The sequence below is a fragment of the Rhinoderma darwinii genome, chromosome 3 (assembly GCF_050947455.1).
Source record: "Rhinoderma darwinii isolate aRhiDar2 chromosome 3, aRhiDar2.hap1, whole genome shotgun sequence".
In the NCBI taxonomy this organism is placed as follows: domain Eukaryota; kingdom Metazoa; phylum Chordata; class Amphibia; order Anura; family Rhinodermatidae; genus Rhinoderma; species Rhinoderma darwinii.
Window position 1 is genome coordinate 289,547,338 of NC_134689.1, and position 20,212 is coordinate 289,567,549.

The 20,212-nt window shown below is 44.5% G+C and overlaps 1 protein-coding gene across 1 annotated transcript in view; it reads right to left on the reverse strand.

Moving 5' to 3' along the window:
* The window catches only part of FAM227B (family with sequence similarity 227 member B), a 428,344-nt gene that overhangs the window by 376,736 nt on the left and 31,396 nt on the right, over positions 1-20,212 (reverse strand). The window contains exon 2 of the mRNA XM_075858036.1: positions 579-644. The gene's annotated coding sequence lies outside the window, so the exon portion shown is untranslated. The remainder of the gene's footprint in view (positions 1-578; positions 645-20,212) is intronic.

Here is a 20,212-nt window from a genome sequence, read left to right on the forward strand (position 1 = left end):
TCACCTAACTAAAATAAAAAAAATAAGGGATTTTGTCATGCATTTCATTTCTACAGTTGTAAAGCCCGGCCGTCACTAGTTTCTTATAGGGGTTTCATCAGTGAAAAAGTATACAATAAAACTTTTACATGAAATAAATAAAGATCAGATCAGCCCAAAAATACAGACAATGTATGCATGAATGCATATACACAGCACAAGAACTACAGCAAATGTGATAATCGGGCGTATCTCTAAATGTTAAAAGAAATATATATATATATATATATATATATATATATATATATATAAACAATGGAGCACTGATAAAACAATGAAGCACCTTTGCAACTACAGTGAAACCTCTTTGAGACGACCACCCAAAATTGACTTGATGAAAGGTCTTCTAGGGGTGGTCTTCTTAAAGAAGATGGGCAGTTTGCATATTATATGGTGGAATAAAAAAAATCTGTGACAGGAAATGTGGTCTCGATAAGGGGTGGTCTCTCAAAGAGATGGTTCTTAATAGGGGTTTCACAGTAGTCTTATTTAAAAATCTGCAGATCTATGTGTCAGCATGATAAAAAAAAACAACATACAAATCCTGTGTAGTTGCAGTTATATTGTTATACATCTGGCCTCTTCCTTCTTCTTATGTTTGTAGCCTATGGAGACAAATAGTTCTGCATTGGAGCTGTAGACACAAACAATAGGGGATTTGTAATTCAGACTGCAAAGTGGTTTTATTTCAGATGCACAGAAACAAAAACAAAAAAAATAGTTGTGAAGGTGTACCTATCCTGGGTATGACTTATGCTAATGATCTCATTACGCTTCAGGTCTGACAGCTCATCACTGTCAACAATTCGTCAAACCATCTACTTACGTATAATCTGTATAGACACTATGGGCATAATGTACATTGATGGAAGAAGGGAAATCTGCTTGGAATGCTGTCCACTCAAGGTATTTTCACATCTTCTGGTTTGATCTGATATGCGACAGAAGTCTAGATATGCTGGACAAGGGAATCTTGAATGCGGTGCTCCAGCCATCGGCTGTGGAGGGATCTGCAATGCAGCCCTATTCAAGTGAACGGGACTGTGTTGCCGTTTTTCTACACAGCGGGAGCCTGGCAGCGTCACTGCGCAGGATAAATTCTGTGAAGGAGCAGCAACACTCAACCAGCACTACAGCTTTTTCATTTTGAGCATCGCTTGGAGTCCTGGGAGCGACATGCCATTACTTAGTATTGTGGGAAAAACCCCTTAATGAACTATATTTCATTTTTTTAATGTTTTAAAATAGTGGGTAGGAAGGACTTGTTACATGGTTGACTACAAGATTAAATGAAAAATCCACTGTTTTAGAGCATTAGCACTAACAAAATGTTATCCCGTTTGTTCTGGCATATAGATACACGCCTCATTTACTTTCTATATAAAGAGAATTATTAAAAGGTTCTTAAAAGCATTAGAAGCCTTGAGACTTGTCCATATGTTTACATCTACTTAAATAGACTTTCTGTGTTTATTTAACATTTAAATCCCAGTTGATTTATTCTTTTCACTTCCATGTTTTTTACAGTAAGGCACTGAAAATGTGCCAAGATTTAAAAAAAATAAAAAAATACAATTATATGAATAGTTCAAGATGGGCAAAATATAGTATTGTATATGGAAAGTCACATTTCCCTAAATGATTTTAGTAAAACTAATCTGAAAAAAATATAAACATTTATTATTGAAATTTTTTTTTCTATCAACATGTTTTAATTATAAATATTTTCCAACTTTTTACAACCAGCCATAGAATTCCACGGCAAACAGGAACAGAACAGAAGGGATAAGGCCTTATTCACACGACAGGGTCCGAGTGTCGGCCGATAAAATCATCCGTTCTTCCCGGCCGGTTTGCACCCGTTTTGCATCCGTTTCGATTCCGTTCCGGGCTAGGCATATCTGGACAGTGATATCAGGGGCAACTTCTGAAGTGGAATCCCCATGTGGCTGGTGATTCCACTTCAGGAAAAGCCCCTGTCGTCTGTGTCCATTTATGGACACTGAACGTTACTGGCTTCTCCTGGTGTGGAATCCCCAGTCACAGAGTGTTCGGGGATTCCGCTTCAGGAGTTTCCCCTGATGTCACTGTCCATATATGGATTCCGCTCCTTCAGGGAGCTAAAGTGGGGCTAGCACATAGCAAAGCAGGGAGATACCTCCCTGCTCTGCTATAGTGGCGTCGCTACAGCAGTAGCAGCCGCAGCAGCTGCTAGTGTCATCATCGGCCATGGGAGGTGTCGCCGGGCCAGGGCGCTTTTAAAACAAGCAGGGGAAGGGAGCCAGCCTTCTACCTGCTGTACACCCGGGCCCTGCCAGACAGTACCCCTTTATACAGCACCCCCACATTGTAGAAACTTACTTCCAGCATACAGCGATTCGTTCGAACGGCATAAACTCCTCCTCCTCACATGCACTCTGCACTGTGAGGAGAGAACGAGCGACGGTAGACACGGCCGTCACTCGGGACACATTCCAGTGATGGCCGTGTATTACCCGGCCCCATAGACTTCTATGGGAGCCGGGCCGCCGGGTGAACGGCTGAAAATAGGGCATGTCCCATATTTTGACGGCCAGTTTTCCCGGCCCGTCAAAAAATCGGTCGTGTGAATAGCCCCATTAGGGGTATATTGTTCCTACTGCTGCCGGGTGACAGCCGTTTTATGAACGGCCGTCACCCGGCCGGGAAACCCTGTCGTGTGAATAAGGGCTAAGGGGGAAATAGAATTTAAAAAAAGTGATGGGGAGGTTTAAAGAGTCCAGAAAGGGAAAAGTCTCTTGGCCATTTAGGGGTCATTCCGATGAGGGCTCCAGGGAGCAGGTCATCCAGGGTGAGTCCAGATAGGGAGCTTGCAGAAATGCAGGAGGGGTGGAGTCCGTTTACTCTCAATGCACAGAATTCCAGACTACTGGAATGCAGCTGCAGTTGTGTATTAACGGCTGGCGTTTAGCTGTAGCGAGGAGGAAAAAAATAAAATAAAAATGAAAATAAATAAAAATGAAGAAATAAATGGCGGGGGGGAATAGGAATAGGGATATGAGAACACGCAGATCATAAACACCCCAATGGTTCAAAAAGGACAGACAGATGAGAAAAACGAAAACCAATCACTCTGTAACGACGCGGGGTGTGGACCCACTGGGCCGTACCGCAAAGCGGGATAGCAGCTGGCCAACTAGGTACAAAACAATGTCTATAGTCCAGATTGGGTACCTGAGGCAATGTAGAGAGTAGTGGTGACACAACTTGACTTTCACTGTAGACGGCACAGTAGATGCAGCGGAATACACGACTTGACTTTCACTGTAGAAGGCACAGAGGCACGGTAGCATGGGATACAGGGTACAGGCAGCAGGAACGGGTAACACTGGGAACTGGAAAACACTGGCAGACCATTTGCAAGACAAACTTTAGGTAGACAACAATGCTCAGGCAAGGATCAAGTGGGCAGAGCACTTTTATAGTCCAGAAGCATTCTGGGCTAATTACTGATTAACTGGACGCGTACTGGCCCTTGAAGTTCGTGCGCGTGCCCTGCGGGAAACAGTCCCAGAACCCGGTCTAGAGTGCCGGCGTCTCCCTGGAGGGAGACGCCTCTGAGAACACAGACGTCCATGGCCGAGGCCGTCAGAGGGTGAGTCTGAACGACGGCCCTCGGCCATAGATGTTACACACTCATTGTGTATGATTATACCGGGCCACTATAGAGGATCATCACCAACTAACGTCCGTTCCAGGAACCAGACGGTGGAACTAAAACAATCACATATTCTGGTCTTAATGTGTGTGGGGAGGATGTGGATTATGGGTTGCCAGGTCTCAAAGAAACCACGTACTCTCGATTATTTTTGGATGGAGGCGTTTAGCCAATCAATGCGTAATAGAATGACAAACTTTTCTAAAAATAAACAGAGGGACGGGACGTCTGCGCCCAGCCAGGTCTGCAGGATAGTTTTTCGGGCAGCAGTGGAAATGCAGAAAATGAGCCTCTTGTAGAGCCGGGGAGGACGGGTGGAGTGACGTCAGGCAGATGACCAAAAAGAGCCTTACTGGGGGTTAGGGGAATCTGTAGCTTAGTGTGTGTGTGGGTGAAAAGCAGTATCCTATTCCAGAACGACTGGGACACTGGGCAGGTCCATAAGCAGTGGTACATGTCAGCCACATGAGCAAGCTGGGGTTGGGACATTTCCCATGGAGGTTTCGTATGGGCCTTTAAGTGTGATTTTCAAGAACATTTCCCAGTAGGAAATAGCCGGTGCGTATTCCAGTGCCTTGCCAAGAGTGCGAAGGATTAAATCAAGTGTGAGCTCCGAGTCATGAGAAGTCCACCGCCCAATCCCGAGTTGAGTGTCTGATAATCAACCTGTTTCCGGAGTAGCGAGTTGTAAACTGAGATTTGTTTCTGGTGTTCCGTCAAGGTGACAACCCCACGACAAAAATTGTCATCCCACTTCTCCTCCCTCATGGGGCGCAACACATCAATGATATAGCTTTGTGCCTGCAAGAAGTGAAAGAAATGTGGGCGTATGAATTCATGTTTGACGCAAGCTTGAGAGAATGAGAGAGCTTTACGCGTGGAAGTGCCCACCAAATCCCCCACCCTTTGCCCTGCGACATCCACTGAAGGAAAATCGGGTGTGCCCTGCCCCCTTGGAAATTGGGATTATGACAAAACGGGAGATAAAGGGAGGTTTGGGCTGAGAGATTAAGGTGGCACCTGATCATGACCCAAGTTTTTCAGACAGAGAGAAGCAACGGGTTGTCCCTAACTGTTATGGGGAGTGAGGCGTAGTGTAGATGAAGAAGAAAAGGTAGAACAATGGGGAAGCACATGGCTTTTTCAACCGCTGTGGAGGCATGGGTAGAGGAGTCGTTAAACCAGTCCTGCAGGATACGCAATATTTACATTTATATTTTATCTTGATTGCATGATTTAGTAAACTTAAGGGTATGTGCACACACACTAATTACGTCCGTAATTGACGGACGTATTTCGGCCGCAAGTACCGGACCGAACACAGTGCAGGGAGCCGGGCTCCTAGCATCATACTTATGTACGATGCTAGGAGTCCCTGCCTCGCTGCAGGACAACTGTCCCGTACTGTAATCATGTTTTCAGTACGGGACAGTTGTCCTGCAGCGAGGCAGGGACTCCTAGCATCGTACATAAGTATGATGCTAGGAGCCCGGCTCCCTGCACTGTGTTCGGTCCGGTACTTGCGGCCGAAATACGTCCGTCAATTACGGACGTAATTAGTGTGTGTGCACATACCCTAAGAGTTAAACTAAACTATTCATTCATCGATGACAAATAATAAAATTGTCATTAATGGTTTTTAGGCGGACAAGTATACTCATGAATTAAAAAGTTGTTTTTAATTCGCTGTTGGTTCCTTCAAAACAACGGAACCCTGTCACAACGGTGACCAACGGAAACCATTAACAACATTTCCGTCACCATTGAGATCAATGGTGAGGGAAATGGAAGCTAAGGTTTCCGTCTGTCTTTCCGTTGAGGGGTTAACCTGACAAAAAAAACCTCTGACAGAACCTCTCAACGGAAGGGCAACGCTGATGTGAACAGGCCCTAACCCTGTTTTATTCTGCAAAAGTTCTCTTGTGTAATCCTGTATCCATGTTCAGTGTCAAGTCCAGTGTCCGGTGTCAATGTCAAGTCCAGTGTCCGCGACGACTTCAGTGTCCGTGTCAAGTCCAGTAACCGTGACGACTACAGTTCCCGTATCCTTTATCTGAGACAAGCCCAATTGTCCAGCACAAGCCAGCTTCCAATATTTATTATTATTATTTTTCTCTCTCTCTATGAAAAAAGCTAAATCAATTTGGTATCGCCATGATTTTCCTGCAGAATATAGCCAAAATTACATTTATGGTGCACGGTAAATGGCACAATTTTTTTTTTAAATAAAAAGTGATCGAAAAGTTGCATGTGTCCCATATAGTACCAATAAAAACTACAGCTTGTCCCACAAAAAAAACAAGCCCCCACACAGCTCCATCGAAGGAAAAATAAAAAGAAGTTATGGCTTTAGTAAGGTGGGGATGAAAAAAACATCCTGATTTATAGGCAAGAGGGGATCATCCAGTCAGTTTCAAGAAGTGGTTTTGGAACCAGGAAGGGGAGGGCCCAAGTACATCTGCAGGAAGAGAGGCCGAAAGTGTTATACCAGGGCAACATTTTTCCAGCAAGGTTTCCCAAACTACAAAGTAGGAAAGGTCCCAAAAAAGGTGCACAGTGTGTTCCAAAAGAGGGATAAGAATGGACATTATCTATCAACGCAACACTGGCCTGTGCATCAAGGATTGCTTCAAAGCATACTACACATCTATGGATTATTAATTGTTCATATTTACCCCATTATTAAACCACATTATTATGCCCTGATGTACTTAGCACAGCTTACATATGCCCCACATTATGAACTGAAATACCAGTAAAACCACAAACAAAACTACTTCCAAAAAAAATCTGCGCTCAAAAAGCCAAATGGCGCTCTCTCCCTTTCTGAGCCCCACAGTGTGACCAAACAGCTTTACGGTTTTTGCAGAAATTTATTATATTTTTTTCACTGCCCAATTGTAATCAATTCAGCAAAACACCTGTGGGTTTACAATGCTCACAATACTCACAATACCCATAAATGAATTCCTCAAGGAGAGTAAGTTTCCCAAATGGTTTCCACTGTACTCAGTTTCAGCAGAACCGAATTGGTCCCTAAAAAAAAAAAAGTTTTAAAAACGTTCTTGAAAACGTGAAAAATTGCAGCTGAATTTATAAACCTTACGTCTTAGAGAGAAAAAAAAGGAAAGTTGAAAAAATGATGGCAACATAAAGTACACATATGGGAAATGTTAATTGGTAACTATTTTGTGCGGTATAACTGGCCTTACAAGAACCTCAAATCAAATTCAGAAAATTGCACAATTTTTAAAAATATTCTTCAAATTTTGGTGTTTTTCACAAATAAACACAGAATGTATCGACCAAAAGTTTACCACCACCAAAAAGTACAATGTGTCACTACAAAACAACCTCGGAATCACTTGAAGAAGTAAAAGCATTGCAAAGCTATAACCACATAAAGTGACATGTCAGATTTGAAAAATGAGGCTCGGCCAGGAAGGTCAAAACTGACTAGAGCTTTGGGGAATGTTCATAGGATACTAAATATATCGAATTCGTAATATCACAATTTTCCTTGCGCAATGTAAGGCTGTTTGTAACTACAGATGGATTTGAGTTTAAATCAATCAGGGGAAAAGATGATGTCTAAAAAGTATGCTATGTTGTGTTGTAAAGCTGCTGCTGAGGGAAACTAGGAAATATTCAAATTGTACCGCCCGTATGGATTGTATCCTCTTGAAACATCAAAGAACAACTAGATTTCCATCCATTATGTCCGACCTGAGCTGGCATCTGGATCAACTTAAACCAGAGGTAAAGCTGTCTAGCTCCCATGTCATCACCCATGGAGATGGGAGGATAGTTTACTTAGGTCATTCGACAGTTTGGCAGTTCATCTGTATTTGTCTTGTCACGCAGAATTAACTCTTTGCACTGTAAAAACATTTTTGCACCTTCAAGTATTTTTTAAAGAAGCCTTTCTTTTTTTTTTCACAATCATAAATTAGTATTGGGTAGGCTGATTCACAATTCGATTAAAGGTTATGTGCATAATCAGCATTAAAACCCAACTCCAAACATTACAAGAACAAAGATGTGAAATATGGTAATATGACAGGTTTTGTTAATTCAGCAATTTGGACATGGCTTAGTACACAGTCCAAAGTGTCACATAATACATACAATATGAATAAAACTAATAGTAAAGTAAACCTTAGGCCCCTTCACATCATGTTTTTGCATTCCATTGGAGGTATACGTAGAGAGGACTCCCAACATATACATCTGACATAAAGCTGCAATATATCCCACTGTATAGGCATACAGTGGGATACGCTGCCCGAACTCCCCGGGCAGAGTGCTACCTGAAGCGCTGTGCCCGGGGAAACTTCTGACATTATTGTCAATACACGGACAGTGATGTCAGGAGCTACAATGCCTTAGTGCCCGACCAGAGCATCGCAAGCACTCTGGTCGGAGACTCCGAGCCTGGGGAAGCCCTTGACATTACTGTACAAATATGGTCAGCGTTGTCATGAGCTTTAACAGGGCCACAGTTCGCAGGCAGAGAGCTTCTGATGCTCTGGCCAGGAACTACGGTGTTGTAGCTCTTGACTCCCTTTTGGTTGTGCAGTTCTGCTCAAGAAGAGTGGCTGCAGAAAGGGCCATTGCCACACAGCTTCCATTTCCCCCTGTGGCTACTCTGCAGAATGGACTGGAAAACAGAAACTGGTGAGTAATGTCAAAAAGCTGTACTTGCCTGCTTCATTCATTAAACTGTTCTGACATTTAATTACAGGCGTCAGCACAGTGTGAAGTAATGTCTCAGATTACCACTTCATTTATAATGCCACCGGAGAGAAACGGTAGTCTGAAAGTCAAGACATCATCCCGATGGAATTGCTCTAGAAGGTTTTATTTTGCTCGGATCTAAAATACAAAAATGTGTACACAACTTTTTCTTTATACACTGTCTCATTACCTGTGTGGACTGACACAGCTGTTCAGATATTGATCTGATTGATGGTCAAAATCTGTCAGAGAGGGTCCATGCATAAGACCATGCCCATAATTACGGTCCGTGATTACGGGCACGGACGGCTGCGGACAGCCACCCGCATTTGCAGGCTGTGCTCCCATTATAAAGTATGGGAGCATGGTCCGTAAAATAAAAAAATAGGACATGTCCTATTTTTACGGAAACATTCTATGGCCTGGACACCTTCCCGCAAATATACGGGAAGGTGTCAGTTGGCCATAGAGTTGAATGGGTCCGTAAATACGGATAAAATCCACGGTCGTGTGTAAAATCTGAATTCGGTCCCCAGAATTCAGTGCCAAGCTGTGCAGCACCTTGTCCATAATTTTTTATTTTGAGAATCAGATATTTACAATTTATAACATTTAGATATTTACAACATGCAGCAAATGTACAATAAGCCATGATGAGCTCCTCTAAACGTGTTCATTATCTGCTCCCTAAATTATAGGCACCATCATCAGATTGGGAAGAAATATATTGGGCCATGTGTGGCCAGTTTCAAGCACACCTAACCTTTCAGGTGACTTTTCAGAATAAGCCGTCATACATACATGTACATGAGGAATAACATTATTTGTGTCATTATATGACCTGTATATGGCATTGTTTAGCAGTTTTCTCTCTGCAGGCTGCCTAATTCTCAGTTTTCCGTGAGCTAGTGTTTGGAGCCTAACTGTTATCATGTTTGCAAAGCACACATAGGGAAGAAAACATCCTTCTCCCCAATGTCTTTGTAGCACAAACAAAAAAGCAGCAGTAATATAGAGGATATCAGCAATAACGAGCAGTGTAGCTAACAATCCAGCATTGGGGTGAGATAAAACACTTAGGGTATGTGCACACACACTAATTACGTCCGTAATTGACGGACGTATTTCGGCCGCAAGTACCGGACCGAACACAGTGCAGGGAGCTGGGCTCCTAGCATCATACTTATGTACGATGCTAGGAGTCCCTGCCTCGCTGCAGGACAACTGTCCCGTACTGTAATCATGTTTTCAGTACGGGACAGTTGTCCTGCAGCGAGGCAGGGACTCCTAGCATCGTACATAACTATGATGCTAGGAGCCCGGCTCCCTGCACTGTGTTCGGTCCGGGACTTGCGGCCGAAATACGTCTGTCAATTACGGACGTAATTAGTGTGTGTGCACATACCCTTACTATAAGATGCAGCAGCGTCATACTTAACAAGTGGGCAGCGTCTAAGATACCACGAAGGTCTATGTGAGGGGACTCCTTATTAACCCCTTCAGGACTGAGCCTGTTTTGGCCTTCAGGACGAAGCCGATCTTTCAAATCTGACATGTGTCACTGTGTCAGTGGTTCCCAATCGGGGTGCCGCAGCACCCTGGGGTGCCACGAGAGCCGTCCAGGGGTGCCGCGGCACTCCGCTCATCCACTGCAAAAAAACATTAAAAACAATTATCTTTTTTTTGCTACAAGCTCCGCCCCCGACGTTGTAGCAGACGTGATGCGTGGACGTCTGTTACGAGTACCGCCCACCGCTTCCCACTAGAAGCCTGACAGAGGGAGAGGAGCCATTAACGCTGGTCAGGGTAAGTCTTTTTTTCTATAGTTTGTTAGCAGTTGTGTGAGAAATGGAGCCAGGGGAATGCTGGTAGTTGTAGTCCTCTCCTCTTATACCTCCTCTCTGTAATGTCCTCTGATATCCCATAATAACATCCTGGGAGTTTTAGACCTCTCCTCTTATACCTCCTCTCTGCAATGTCCTCTGATATCCCATAATAATGTCCTGGACATGCTGGTAGTTGTAGTCCTCTCCTCTTATACCTTCTCTCAGTAATGTCCTCTGATATCCCATAATAACAGTCTATACTTGCTGGTAGTTGTAGTCCTCTCCTCTTATACCTCCTCTCTGTAATGTCCTCTGATATCCCATAATAACATCCCGGACATGCTGGTAGTTGTAGTCCTCTCTTATACCTCCTCTCTGTAATGTCCTCTGATATCCCATAATAACAGCCTGGACATGCGGGTAGTTGTATACCACCTCCCTGTAATATCCTCAGATATCCCATAATAACAGTTTGGACATGCTGGGAGTTGTAGTCCTCTCCTCTTATACCTCCTCCCTGTAATGTCCTCTGATATCCCATAATAGCCTGGACATGCTGGTAGTTGACGTTCTCTCCTCTTATACCTCCTCTCTGTAATGTCCTCTGATATCCCATAATAACAGCCTGGACATGTTGGTAGTTGTAGTTCTCTCCTCTTATACCCCCTCCCTGTAATGTCCTCTGATATCTCATAACAGCCTGGCCATGCTGGAGGTTGTAGTTCTCTCCTCATACCTCCTCCCTGTAATGTCCTCTGATATCCCATAATAACAGTCTGGACATGCTGGGAGTTGTAGTTCTCTCCTCTTATACCACCTTCCTGTAATATCCTCAGATATCCCATAATAAAAGTCTGGGCATGCTGGAAGTTGTAGTCCTCTCCTCTTATACCTCCTCCCTGTAATGTCCTCTGATATCTCATAACAGCCTGGACATGCTGGAAGTTGTAGTTCTCTCCTCTTCTACCTCCTTCTCCTGTAAACTTTCTCTGATATCACATAACATCCTGGACATGCTGGGAGTTGTAGTTCTCTCCTCTTATATCTCCTTTCTGTAATGTCCATTGATATCACATAATAGCCTGGGCATGCTGGGAGTTGTTGTTCTTATACCTCCTTATTTATTCATTCCCCAGGAGTAAGCACACTTTCTCTCTGTGATGGTCACCTTACTAGAGGGGCAGATGGTCGTTTTATCGGGAGGGGGGGGGGACTGAAGCTGATGGTGGCTTTACTGGAGGGGGCTGATGGTCATTTTACTGGGGGGGGGGACGGAGGCTGATGGTCACTTTACTGAGGGGTCATTATACTGTGAGTGGGGGCTGATGGTAATTTTACTGTGAGTGGGGGGCTGATGGTCATTATTGTGAGTGGGCAGCTGATGGTCATTTTACTGTGAGTGGGAGGCTGATGGCCATTTTACTGTGAGTTGGGGGCTGATGGTCATTTTACTGTGAGTGGGGGGCTGATGGTCATTACTGTGAGTGGGGGGCTGATGGTCATTACTGTGAGTAGGGGGTTGATGGTCTTCGAGTGGTTTCCGCCTCTGACCTCCCATTGAAATTAATAGGAGGCAGAAAAAACCTGCGGCGCTCGTTTGGTGCTTTTTTGTCTGCGGTTTTTGCATTCGCTTCAACGGCTTACAAAAAAATGTGGGCAAAAAACACACCAAAAAAAGTCAAACAACGCTGTCAATTCAAAATCTGCCTCAAAATTCCTAAATGAATTTGGAGGCAGGTTTTTAGTTTCTGCCTTACAAAAAAAGTTGTGTGAACATACCCTAAGAGTGTACTGCTTGTTTGTAGCCATTTTTTGTCGTTTTGTAAACCATTTTTGGTAGGGGTGCCCTGAGAAATGTTTTTTTTTCCTGGGGTGCCTCGAGACTGAAAAGGTTGGGAAACTCTGCTTTATGTGGTAATAACTCTGGAATGCTTTTACCTATCCAAGTGATTCTGAGACTGTTTTCTCGTGACATATTGTACTTTATGTTAGTGAAAAAATGTGGTCGATAAATTCAATATTTATTTGTAAAAAAACACCAAGATTTAGAGAAAATTTGAAAAATTTGCATTTTTCTAAATTTAAATGTATCTACTTGTAAAACAGATAGTAATACCACACAAAATACTTACTAGTTTATATTTCCCATATGTCTACTTTATGTTTGCATCATTTTCATGAACATCCTTTTATTTTTATACGACGTTACAAGGCTTAGAACTTTAGTAGCAATTTCTCATATTTTCAAGAAAATTTCAAAAGGCTTAGGATGGCAGGCTTAGGAGTGGGAGAGCCTATCACAGCCTGGCCAGATGGAGCTAGCTCCCGCCCTCTGTTTATTTATACCTGCCTTTCCTGTTCCTCCTTGCTTGTGATTCTTCTCGTTTGGTTTCCTAGCCCTGCTGCAGCTTCTGTACTATTTGACCCTGCTTCATATGACCCTGGCTTACCGACTACTCTCCTGCTCTGCGTTTGGTACCTCGTACACTCCTGGTTAGACTCGGCTCGTTCACTACTCTTGTTGCTCACGGTGTTTCCGTGGGCAACGGCCCCATTTCCCTTAGCTTCTGTGTTCCCTTGTCTGTTTGTCTGTCGTGCACTTATTGAGCGCAGGGACCGTCGCCCAGTTGTACCCCGTTGCCTAGGGCAGGTCTTTGCAAGTAGGCAGGGACTGAGTGGCGGGTAGATTAGGGCTCACTTGTCTGTTTCCCTACCCCCATCATTACATAATCACAAGCCCATATACCTAGTCTACCCTGGTCCCTGACACTACTATGGACCCCCTTGAGACCCTGGCTCAGCAAATGCAGGGTCTCTCCCTACAGGTCCAGGCCCTGGCTCAGAGGGTCAACCAGCCTGATACTACCATGGTAGTGCCCCTCACCTCACCTCTTGAACCCCACCTCAAGTTGCCTGACCGGTTCTCAGGGGACCGGAAGACTTTTCTCTCCTTTCGGGAGAGTTGTAGGCTCTATTTTCGCTTAAAGCCCCACTCCTCAGGTTCTGAGAGCCAGCGGGTGGGTATAATTATGTCCCGGCTCCAGGAAGGGCCCCAAGAATGGGCCTTCTCCTTGGCTCCTGACGCCCCTGAACTTTCCTCCGTTGATCTTTTCTTTTCTGCTCTCGGACTCATTTATGACGAGACTGACAAGACTGCCTTTGCCGAGAGTCAGCTGGTGACCTTACGTCAGGGTAAGAGACCAGTTGAGGAGTATTGTTCTGACTTTAGGAAGTGGTGCGTAGCTTCTTGGTGGAATGACCCTGCCTTAAGGTGCCAGTTTAGGTTGGGCCTGTCGAACGCCCTGAAAGACCTGCTAGTTAGCTACCCCTCTTCTGACTCCCTAGACCAGGTTATGGCTTTAGCGGTACGACTTGACCGACGTCTCAGGGAACGACGACTTGAACGTCTTGGTGTTTTCTCCTCTGACTCCCCCATGATGCCTCCCGAGGTTCCGTTGCTTCGTTCTTCCACGGAAGACTCGGAGGTACCTATGCAACTCGGGGCCTCCGTGTCCCCGCAACAAGGTAGAGAGTTCCGCAGTAAGAATGGTCTCTGCTTCTACTGTGGGGATGACAAGCATCAAGTGAACAACTGTCCTAGGCGTAAGAATAAGCAGCCAGAAACTTCCGCGCCTAAGTGATCATCGGGGAGGTCACTTGGGCGCACAGGTATTTCCCGTAAATACGAAACGTAATAAAATCTTGCTTCCCTTTCAGGTCTCTTTTGGTGGTAGGTCTGCTACCGGCAGTGCCTTCGTGGATTCAGGGTCTTCTGCTAATATCATGTCTGTGGAATTTGCTATGTCTCTAGCTATGCCTTTGATTGATTTGCCTAAACCTGTCCCGATAGTGGGTATCGACTCCACTCCTCTTGCTAATGATTATTTTACACAGCATACCCCTGTTTTTGAACTCCTTGTTGGCTCCATGCATTTGGAGCAGTGCTCTGTACTGTTAATGCAGGGATTATCGTCCGATTTGGTTTTAGGCCTTCCCTGGTTGCAGTTGCATAATCCCACGTTTGACTGGAATACTGGGGATCTTACCAAATGGGGTAATGAATGCTTGACGTCATGTTTTTCTGTTAATTCTATTTCTCCCCCTGAGGAGGTGAACACGCTACCTGAGTTTGTTCAGGACTTCGCTGATGTTTTCTCTAAGGTAGCCTCCGAAGTGTTATCCCCTCATAGAGAATACGATTGCGCTATCGATTTGGTACCAGGAGCTAAGCTCCCTAAGGGTAGGATATTTAATCTCTCTTGTCCCGAATGTGAAGCCATGAGAGAGTATAACCAGGAATGCCTGGCCAAGGGTTACATTCGCCCCTCTACTTCTCCGGTAGATGCTGGCTTCTTCTTCGTAGGGAAGAAGGATGGTGGTCTTAGGCCATGCATTGACTACCAAAACTTGAATAAGGTCACTGTGAGGAACCAGTAGCCCCTTCCTTTGATTCCTGATCTCTTTAATCAGGTTCAGGGGGCCCAATGGTTCTCTAAGTTTGATATACGGGGGGCTTATAACCTTATCCGCATCAAAGAGGGGGATGAGTGGAAGACTGCGTTTAACACGCCCGAAGGTCATTTCGAATACCTCTTCATGCCCTTTGGGTTGTGTAATGCTCCCGCGGTCTTCCAGAATTTCATAAATGAGATTTTAAGAGACTACCTGGGGGTATTTCTTGTAGTGTACCTTGATGACATACTTGAGTTTTCCAAGGACTGGTCCTCCCACGTTGAGCATGTCAGGAAGGTGCTCCAGGTCCTTCGGGAAAACAAACTGTTTGCTAAGACCAAACTGTTTGCAGCGTTTGCGCAATAAAAAAACGTATTTATAAAATAAACAATTTTTTGTGTCACCATATTCTGAGAGCCATAACTTTTTTATTTTTCAGTCAAAAAAGCTGTGTAAGGGTTTGTTTTTTTGCGTAACAGGATGTAGTTTTTATTGATACCATTTTTGAGTACATGCGACTTTTTGATCACTTTTTATTGCATATTTTGGGAGGGGTGGTGACCAGAAAATAGTGATTCTAGCATTGTTTTTCATTTATTTGCGATGTTCACCGTGCAGGAAAAAAAATATTATAGTTTTATAGTTGGGGTCGTTACGAACGCGGTGATACCAAATATGTGTACTTTTTTTTCCTATAATAAATAACTTATTATAGGTAAAAAGCGGTTCTTGATTATGTCACTTATAACTTTTATTTTGACACTTTTTTTTAAAAATATTTTTATTCTTTTTTTAACTTTTTTTACTTGTCTCACTAGGGGACACTTAGACTTGCAGCTCTGATCGCTGCTGGAATACATTACACCACCTACATAGTGTAATGCATTCCAACTGTCATTGTGACGTGACAGTCACTCTGACAGGAAGCCTACGACGACCAGCCTCCGGCTGGTCCTCATAGGCTTCGGTACATGGCAGCCCGGCAGCCATTGTCTGGCGTCTCGTTGCCATGGGTACCATCGCCAGCCCCCGTGATTTCACGTGGGGGCTGCTGATCTCCGCTAAACTACTTAAATGTGGCGATCGGAATCGACCGCCGCATCGAAGGGGTTAACTGCCGAAATCAGCGGCAATGGGCCGCTGATCGGCAACAGGGAATGCAGGGCAAACACCCTCCACAGTTAACCGCCGCTGCGGTGTAGTGCCGCGCAGCGGTTAACTGTCAAATCACTGACGTAACTGCAAGTCGAGGTGCGTGAAGTTACTGCACACCTCGACGTGCAGTTACGTCAAGGTGCGGGAAGGGGTTAAAGGAGTTGTCCAGGTTGGGGGCTGTTTTTATACTGATGACTTATCCACAGGATAGGTCATCAGTATATGGTCGGTGCGGGTCTGACAGGCCCGGACTGGGACATAAAATCAGTCCTGGCATTTTAAAGCACACAGGCTCACCTACTGTCCATTCAATATGTTTGCGCAGTTGGGAGCTCACCCTCCACATATACAAAAACATTGTACATTGTTTCTTGAAATGCTGCCTTTCCTTTGAGGAATTCCGATATTTCATAAATCAATAAATCCAACAAAACTACGCAGCATGTGATGGGCTGAATGTATACACCATTCACAACTTACATACAGGAACGGTGACTGATTATCCGTTATAAAATGCTTGAGGAGCACAGGAGAAATACAGCAGGAATGAAGCATACTCGAGATGGTCACAATACCCGGAAATAAACTCTTTCCAATCATATTTCAATTTCTAGTAATAAATAGAATATTGCAGAAATAGAAAAAAAATATTTGTGCAATAAATATAATACATCATACACCACCAGGATATATAATGTGTCCATAATTAATTTACTACATCCAATTTTTGGCAGTAAAGATAAATCAGATATTATTTAAAGCGTACCTCCACTTTCTATATGCAGAATGGCTGCCAGCATTATAGAATACAGTAAGGCGGGATTCACACGACCGGGTCGGGTCCGAGCCCGAGTGCCGGCCGGTAAAATCGGCCATTCTGCCCGGCCGGTTTGCATAAAGTTATGCATCCGTGCGGGGCCGGGCAGATCCGGACGTGTTCGGGGATTCCGCTTCAGGAGTTTCCCCTGATGTCACTGCCCAGATAGAGACATCAAGCGCTCTGTCCAGGAGCGGAATCCCCGAACACACGGGGATTCCGCTCCTTCAAGGAGCTAAAGTGCGGCTAGCACATAGCAGAGCGGGGAGATACCTCCCTGCTCTGCTATAGGGGCATCGCTACAGTAGTAGCAGCCGCAGCTGCTGCTGCTACTAGCGGCGCCATCAAAGGTGTCGCCGGGCCAGGGCGCTTTTAAAACAAACAGGAGAAGGGAGCCAGCGCAGCGCTCCCTTCCACCTGCTGTACACCCCGGCCCTGCCACACCGTGTACAGCGATGCCATTCGTCAGAATGGCATAAACTCCTCCTCCTCACATGCACTCTGCGCTGTGAGGAGGAGGAGATAGAGCGCAAGAGCCGGAAAACCCGGCCGTCACTCGGGACACATCCCGGTGATGGCCGGGTATTACCCGGCCCCATAGACTTCTATGGGAGCCGGGCGGCCGGGTACCCGGGCGAAAATAGAGCATGTCCTATTTTTTGACGGGCGGTTTTCCCGGCCGTCAAAAAATCGGTCGTGTGAATAGCCCCATTAGGGGTCTATTATTCCTAATGCAGCCGGGTGCCGGCCGATTTATGAACGGCCGGCACCCGGCCGGGAAACCCTGCCGTGTGAATGAGGCCTTACGCTGGTGACCGTTCTGTATACAGGAGCCATGTAGATGAGCAGGACGCTCTGTCTCCCACTGCAGAGTTATGAGCCGCTGGCAGCTCGGACTATACACAGTCCAGGCTGCTGTTAGAAGCAGAATCACTAATAAAAGTTATTTAGAAAAATTATTCTAGTGCACACTCCTGCACTATAAGGGTATGTTCACACGAGGTCATTACGTCCGTAATTGACGGACGTATTTCGGTCGCAAGTACCGGACCGAACACAGTGCAGGGAGCCGGGCTCCTAGCATCATACTTTTGTACGACGCTAGGAGTCCCTGCCTCGCTGCCGGACAACTGTCCCGTACTGAAAACATGATTACAGTACGGGACAGTTGTCCTGCAGAGAGGCAGGGACTCCTAGCGTCGTACATAACTATGATGCTAGGAGCCCGGCTCCCTGCAGTGTGTTCGGTCCGGTACCTGCGGCCGAAATACGTCCGTCAATTACGGACGTAATGACCTCGTGTGAACATACCCTAATCGTTTTTCAGTGAAAGTGGAGTTACCCTTTAATTACTAGATGGATGAATTTAAAGGCTATGTAAACTTTTACATGTTTTTTTTTTCAATTAAACCAATGTGATTTGCGTTATTAAAGGGATCCGATCATCAACATCTTACCTGTTAAACTCGCCTGACCCCTCAATGGCCGCAGCTGTCCAGAGTTTGTTCCTGTTCTCTTCTTTCCTGAAGTCCTCCTCTGTCTGTAAATATCGTCGTTTAAACTCTTCCCGCCTTTTATGGCAATTATTTTTCCCTCTGGGATGCAGCTTCTTAACCCCGCCCACCGTTGCCACCTGTCTGGCCCTGACTGGCTAAGGAGCTGTCAATCAAAAAGAAGGAGGTGGAGTCCACTCTGAGACGCTGGAGGAATGAAAATCGGACTCTTTTCAGATGAAGATTTGACTCTTTTCTGCTCATTTGCATACGGCGTGGGACCACTGAAAAACTGAATACTAAAGCTACAGAGCTTACTTAGAACATATTTATAGCTTAGATGACAATGATTTTTCACCCACTTTCACCAGGTATTGCTGGCTTTATAGCTAAAATGCTGGTGACAGGTTCCCTTTAAGCAATTTTCTAATTGACTTTTATTAACATATTTTCACTTTTTACGATACAGCTTCTACGTATTCTATATACGTAGAAGCGGTATCGTTCTCTCTCAGCACATTCCAACAGTTCAGCTTAACTGACGGATGGGCTAAGAGCGGAAACTACGTGTCTGACACACAGGACCCACCTAATATCGATAACATCTCAGCTAGATGTTATTGATATTAACCCATTCAGGACCAAGCTCATTTGCCTTCAGGACCAGCCCCATTTTTTCAAATCTAACATGTGTCATTTTATGTGGTAATAACTCTGAAATGCTTTTGCCTATCCAAGCAATTCTGAGAATGTTTTCTCGTGACATATTGTACTTTATGTTAGTGGAAAAATTTGGTCAATGAATTCATTACTTATTTGTGAAAAACACCAAAATTGAAAGAAAATTTGCAAAAATTCAGATTTTTCTAATTTTAAATGTATCTGCTTGTAAAACAGATAGTAATACCACACAAAATAGTTACTATTTCACATATTCCATATGTCTACTATATATTTGCATCATTTTTTAAACATTATTTTATTTTTCTAGGACGTTACAAGGCTTTAGCAGCAATTTCTCACATCTTCAAGAAAATTTCAGGTTATTTTTTAAGGACCAGTTCAGTCGTGAAGTGGCTTTGAGGGCCTTATGTACTAGACAGACCCCATAAATCACCCCATTTTAGAAACTGCACCCTCAAAGTATTCAAAACAGCATTCCGAAGGTAACTTATGTCCCACTGAGTCAGAGTGGTTCACCGCCTCTGATACTACTGATTCTAGATGTTCAAGTCTGTGCCCCATAAGCTTAAAATTTGACCTGAATTCGGTTAGTTCCTTCATCACTGGTGTTATGGCTTGGTGAAGAGTTTTCTTTAAGAATGACTTGGTAATCAGGCCAGATTCCGTGGCTGAAGTGTACGCCATCACTCCACACATGCTCTCTGCATCTGAGGACCCCGAAGCAGGATACGGCGCCATCTTGGCGGCTCCGGATTGTAAATCTTTCTTTTGAAGGAATTTTCCCAGGTCCGCTTGTTGCTTTTGCGATCCTGGGGTGCCAGAGGTGTCCCTGGTTTGGTCTTTCCTAATTTTGACCATCGTTCTGATGTTGTGCCTCGAGAATTCCAAGGATCCAAGCCGGCTTGTGAGGAGCACTAAGTTATGCTGTCATCACGTTAAGCGGTCAAGCTCCGCCCCCCAGATTTCGCCTTTTTAACCAATGGAGTCAATACTTTTTCCAACAGGATGGAAAGAGGAGATAACAGAGATTCCGTAGAAGCCAGAATTGGTCTACTCGGAGGTCTATGAAGAAACTTATGGATCTTGGGTAACAAATAGAAAATTGGAGTAATTGCTTTAGAATTAGTAAGAAAATCAACAGTTTTCTGATCAATCACCTGAAAATACAAATAATTAATCAATACTGTCTGTATTTTTTAGGCTATTTCCCTAGAGGGATCACCTTGTAGTTTCTGGTAAATTGTATTATTTTGTAGATGTGAATTCATTTCTAACACGTAATCCTGTCTATCCATCATTACCACTGCGCCCC